Source organism: Nerophis ophidion, linkage group LG17, assembly GCF_033978795.1.
Source record: "Nerophis ophidion isolate RoL-2023_Sa linkage group LG17, RoL_Noph_v1.0, whole genome shotgun sequence".
In the NCBI taxonomy this organism is placed as follows: Eukaryota; Metazoa; Chordata; class Actinopteri; order Syngnathiformes; family Syngnathidae; genus Nerophis; species Nerophis ophidion.
Genome location: NC_084627.1, coordinates 49,355,553 through 49,362,160, shown reverse-complemented (window position 1 = coordinate 49,362,160; position 6,608 = coordinate 49,355,553).

The following is a 6,608-nucleotide window of genomic DNA, read 5'->3' as shown; positions in this document are numbered from 1 at the left end:
GGGCCTATCCCCAGGTGCATGTCTTTGGAGGTGGGAGGGGCCTATCCCCAGGTGCATGTCTTTGGAGGTGGGAACCTATCCCCAGGTGCATGTCTTTGGAGGTGGGAGTGGCCTATCCCCAGGTGCATGTCTTTGGAGGTGGGAGTTGCCTATCCCCAGGTGCATGTCTTTGGAGGTGGGAGGGGCCTATCCCCAGGTGCATGTTTTTGGAGGTGGGAGTGGCCTATCCCCAGGTGCACGTCTTTGGAGGTGGGAGGGGCCTATTCCCAGGTGCATGTTTTTGGAGGTGGGAGGGGCCTATCCCCAGGTGCATGTTTTTGGAGGTGGGAGGGGCCTATCCCCAGGTGCATGTCTTTGGAGGTGGGAGTTGCCTATCCCCAGGTGCATGTCTTTGGAGGTGGGAGGGGCCTATCCCCAGGTGCATGTCTTTGGAGGTGGGAGGGGCCTATCCCCAGGTGCATGTCTTTGGAGGTGGGAGGGGCCTATCCCCAGGTGCATGTCTTTGGAGGTGGGAGTGGCCTATCCCCAGGTGCATGTCTTTGGAGGTGGGAGTGGCCTATCCCCAGGTGCATGTCTTTGGAGGTGGGAGGGGCCTATCCCCAGGTGCATGTCTTTGGAGGTGGGAGTGGCCTATCCCCAGGTGCATGTCTTTGGAGGTGGGAGTTGCCTATCCCCAGGTGCATGTCTTTGGAGGTGGGAGGGGCCTATCCCCAGGTGCATGTTTTTGGAGGTGGGAGTGGCCTATCCCCAGGTGCACGTCTTTGGAGGTGGGAGTGGCCTATCCCCAGGTGCATGTCTTTGGAGGTGGGAGTGGCCTATCCCCAGGTGCATGTCTTTGGAGGTGGGAGTGGCCTATCCCCAGGTGCATGTCTTTGGAGGTGGGAGTTGCCTATCCCCAGGTGCATGTCTTTGGAGGTGGGAGGGGCCTATCCCCAGGTGCATGTCTTTGGAGGTGGGAGGGGCCTATCCCCAGGTGCATGTCTTTGGAGGTGGGAGTGGCCTATCCCCAGGTGCATGTCTTTGGAGGTGGGAGTGGGCTATCCCCAGGTGCATGTCTTTGGAGGTGGGAGGGGCCTATCCCCAGGTGCATGTCTTTGGAGGTGGGAGTGGCCTATCCCCAGGTGCATGTCTTTGGAGGTGGGAGGGGCCTATCCCCAGGTGCATGTCTTTGGAGGTGGGAGGGGCCTATCCCCAGGTGCATGTCTTTGGAGGTGGGAGTGGCCTATCCCCAGGTGCATGTCTTTGGAGGTGGGAGTGGGCTATCCCCAGGTGCATGTCTTTGGAGGTGGGAGGGGCCTATCCCCAGGTGCATGTCTTTGGAGGTGGGAGTGGCCTATCCCCAGGTGCATGTCTTTGGAGGTGGGAGGGGCCTATCCCCAGGTGCATGTCTTTGGAGGTGGTAGGGGCCTATCCCACGCATTCACGGGGAGAACATGCAGATTCCACACAGAAAGTTCCCGAGCCTGGGATTGAACCCAGGACAACTAGGACCTTCGTATTATATATATATATATATATATATATATATATATATATATATATATATATATATATATATATATATATATATATATATATATATATATATATATATCCATCCATCCATTTCCTACCGCTTGTCCCTTTTTGGGGTTGTGGGGGTGCGCTGGAGCCTATCTCAGCAGTATTCGGGCGGTAGCCTGGGGGTACACCCTGGATAAGTCGCCACCTCATCACAGGGCCGATATATATATATATACACTGCGATGAGCTGGCACTTGTCCAGGGCGTACGCTGCCTTCCGCCCAATTGTAGCTGAGGTAGGCACCAGCGCGACCCCAAAGGGAATAAGCGGTAGAAAATGGATATATATATATATATATATATATATATATATATATATATATATATATATATATATATATATATATATATATATATATATATATATATATATATATATATATATATATATATATATATATATATATATATATATATATATATACCGGCGTGGCGCAGTGGGAGAGTGGCCGTGCGCAACTCGAGGGTCACTGGTTCAAATCCCACCTAGAACCAACCTCGTCACGTCCGTTGTGTCCTGAGCAAGACACTTCACCCTTGCTCCTGATGGGTGCTGGTTGGCGCCTTGCATGGCAGCTCCCTCCATCAGTGTGTGAATGTGTGTGTGAATGGGTGAATGTGGAAGTAGTGTCAAAGCGCTTTGAGTACCTTGAAGGTAGAAAAGCGCTATACAAGTACAACCCATTTATTTATTTATATATATATAACAGCCCTAGTCCAGGGTGTTCACCGCCTTTCACCGAATGCAGCTGGGATAGGCTCCAGCACCCCTGCGACAAGCAGTAGAAAATGGATAGATGGAACGGATTAATTAGATTTTAATTTATTTCTTATTGGAACATTTCTTCCAGTCTGATTTTGTCTTCATCAGACCTTTTCGGAACAGATTACAAACCAAAACTGAGTATTCACACACCTCCAAAGTTAGGACACCCTCCAAGATAAGGTATGGATTGGAATGAGGCTCCTTTAACGTTCCCCTGTGGCCAAGTCCACCTTCCGAGTGCATCTTGTTAGCGGTCAGTTGAACTTCACAGTGATGGACCATTAAAAGGTCTGATGCTCTTTAACCTGCGACTCTTGTCAGGAGGATGTGTGCTGCTTGCATGTTCTCTACTTCCTCGGAGTGTCCTCCAGGAGTCACGGCGTCATGCATGGCTGTCTTTCTTTCAAATGCACTCCAGAGACGAGTAAGCACGCGCAGGGCCGGGTGATGGAGACATGGCGTCTGAGAGCAGTCCATCACATTTATCTTGTTGTTGCTGCCGTCCACACGGCCAGCAAAACAACACGCTGGCAGCCTCTCTCACCTTAGCCACTCAGTCCCGATCGATTCCTTTAGGGAGCTCCACAAGACAGCAGTTTACTTCTGTCTTTGCAAAAAGAAATATGACTAACGTATTTCCTTGAATTGCCGCCGGGTGTATAGTAACCGCCCGGGTCAAACTCGTTTCGCCAAGTAATCAGCATATGCCTAGGATTTCCTCCGGGTCAAACTCGTCACGTCACGAGTGACACTTCACCTGTCATCATTTTCAAAATGGAGGAGGCTGATTTCAATCATTTAAAATCGCATAAAGGGAAGAAGATTGAGAGCTATTCAGTAGGATTTAAGGTCCAAGCTATTGAATATGCTAAAAAGAACAGTAAGCAGCTATGTTTTATTAATATACCGTAGCTGCGTGTGTCAAATATGAGTCATTAAATGACTCCCGCCTCCTGGTGGTAGAGGGCGCTAGTGATCCTTCTTGCGACTACTCGGCTGCAGAAGAAGTGACAACAAGCAGCAAGAGTGAGCAGCGTGCGTTTATTTTTTCCTCTCGCTTGCACTTTTAACATGGAGGATTACATATCTAAAATAAAACAGTTTTCTAAACTGGACTTTCAATGGAAGCAGGAGGTAATAAAGGAAGATCTCCATCGAGACTTTTAAAACTGAAGAAAGATAAGGAAGACTTCTATAAACAAGACTTCTACAAACAAGTTATCAATGCTTTTGATCAGAAGGAGCTGCACATGGATTTCATTTATAAGTAAAGGTAAGACCATAATAACGTTTTTTTTATGAAATGTGCTTTTCATGATGGTATCCTTACATCAATCAATCAATCAATGTTTATTTATATAGCCCCAAATCACAAATGTCTCAAAGGACTGCACAAATCATTACGACTACGACATCCTCGGAAGAACCCACAAAAACCTCTTCTCACTCCGGCGCTTACCAAAGGCATGCGGTAAATTTAGGTCTGCGCTTATACATTTGAGTGTGATGGTGTTTTAGACCAGTTGATCTGCCGCTTCTTTTCTTTTTTCTCCTATGGGACGGGTCCGGCCCGATGACCGGGACCCAGGATGGACCGCTCGCCTGTGTATCGGTTGGGGACATCTCTACGCTGCTGATCCGCCTCCGCTTGGGATGGTTTCCTGTGGACGGGACTCTCGCTGCTGTCTTGGATCCGCTAGAACTGAACTCTCGCGGCTGTGTTGGAGCCACTATGGATTGAACTTTCACAGTATCATGTTAGACCCGCTCGACATCCATTGCTTTCGGTCCCCTAGAGGGGGGGGGGGGGTTGCCCACATCTGAGGTCCTCTCCAAAGTTTCTCATAGTCAGCATTGTCACTGGCGTCCCACTGGATGTGAATTCTCCCTGCCCACTGGGTGTGAGTTTTCCTTGCCCTTTTGTGGGTTCTTCCGAGGATGTTGTAGTCGTAATGATTTGTGCAGTCCTTTGAGACATTTGTGATCTGGGGCTATATAAATAAACATTGATTGATTGATTGAAAAGAGGAGGCGTACAAACTTTCGTCAGAGCGCGGGACTACACTGTACAAATGTACAGTGCCTACGCGTTTCTCCTCAATTGAGCTAAATTTAATTCTGTCTCTGTTTAATTCCTTGCTTCTTGTCTTGTTTAGTATATGTCGTCAGTGTTTGAACCTGACAGTTTGACCACTCGTCTTGACCAAATAGGTGTAGTTCAGCTACATTTATTGGTTTTCTGACATGGATTTGTTTCTTTAGCATTGGCCACACCTGTAAGTCAGGACTTTGGAAAGGCCATTGTAAAACCTTAATTTTAGCCGGATTTTGCCATTCCTTTACCACTTTTGAGGTGTGTTTGGGGTCATTGTCCTGTTGGAACACCCAACTGTACCCAAGACCCAACCTCCGGGCTGATGATTTTAGGTTATCCTGAATAATTTGGAGGTAATCCTCCTTTTTCATTGTCCCATTTACTCTCTGTAAAGCACCAGTTCCATTGGCAGCAAAACAGGCCCAGAGCATAATACTACCACCACCATGCTTGACGGTAGGCATGGTGTTCCTGGGGTTAAAGGCCTCACCTTTTCTCCTCCAAACATATTGCTGGGTATTGTGGCCAAACAGCTCAATTTTTGTTTCATCTGACCAGAGAACTTTCCGCCAGAAGGTCTTATCTCCTCAATTGAGCTAAATTGAATTCTGTCTCTGTTTAATTCCTTGCTTCTTGTCTTGCTTAATAGATGTCATCAGTGTTTGAACCTGTCAGTTTGACCACTCCTCTTGACAAAATTGGTGCAGTTCAGCTACATTTATTGGTTTTCTGACATGGACTTGTTTCTTAAGCTTTGTGGCTAAACAGCTCAATTTTTGTTTCATTATACCACAGAACTTTCCTCCGGAAGGGCTTATCTTTGTCCATGTGATGTTAGATGAAACAAAAATTTAACTTGGGCACCCTTGCTCTATAGCAGGGGTCGGGAACCTTTTTGGCTGAAAAAGCCAAAAAGCCAAATATTTTCAAATATATTTCCGTAAGAGCCATATAATATTTTTTTTAACACTGAACACAACTAAACACGTGCATTTTTAAGTAAGACCAACATTTCTAGAGTATAATAGGTCTCTTATTCTTTGTAATAACATTGTTATTCTGAAGCTAACTGTGGAGGGGGCGTGGCCTGCGGGCCTGCAGCGACAGGTGCGTAGACGGCCCACCTGGGCCTTGTTATCTAATCACCTGTCGCTCTGTTATAAGCAGCAGCCAGGAGGAGAGACGGGGTTGGGGCTGGAAATGCAATTGCTGGAAAGTAACTGAGAGACTTATTGAAAAATAAAACAATATTGTAACCCTGAAACAGGCTCTCATGTCGGTGCTTGGGGGTCAGAAGAACCCCCAGGAGGGCAAGCCCCACACTAACCAATGATAAATAAATAATTTCTTACCATTAACGCAACTTCTTGAACAGGTGCTGTAGAAAACGAATGGATGGATTAAAAATGCATGAGAATGTTTTATATTTTGAACATTATTTTTAACACTGTGATTACAAGTGGAATTATTCATTACTTATCGTGTTAAGCAATGTCAGCTCAGATTTATCCGAGAGCCAGATGCAGTCATCAAAAGAGCCACATCTGGCTCCCGAGCCATAGGTTCCCTACCCCTGTTCTATACAGTGTTAAGGGGTTAAAATACAGTGTTAAATTGACTCACTTGGGACTTGGGAAACTACATACCCTGGAAAAAGCTGCACAAGACCGACAGGAAAGCGATAAACACACAAACAACCCAGAAAGATTAGTAAGTTAATTATTTGCAGTTTCTCCAAGCTCCAAACACAACTGAGAGGCACTAGGAGAAACAATATTCAACATATATTTTTATGGACCCTACACGGAATCAATCAATACAAGAGCTGCCATAAGTGTATATTGTTGAAATTTGTTCTACCACCTCATCTAGATTAGCGCATATTTGGCTGAACATGTTTCTTCAAGCTGGTAGACATACATTGACAGATTGCTCAAGAAGGATGCATCCATCTGCATTGCTGTATCAACCACAACCTCAGTAAGAGGAAAGTCCCATCTACTGTATGCCTGCAAGCAAAGCCATTAATCACCAAGCCATATGCCCAACTATTCATCATTGGCGGTAATGTAATATTCAAGGGATGGAAGTGACACAAATGTCTATGGAAACGATACAAAGACAACTAGCTTCTCATCCGCCGTCTTGCATCACGAAAAAAAGGTATCATTTGGCAAAATAATA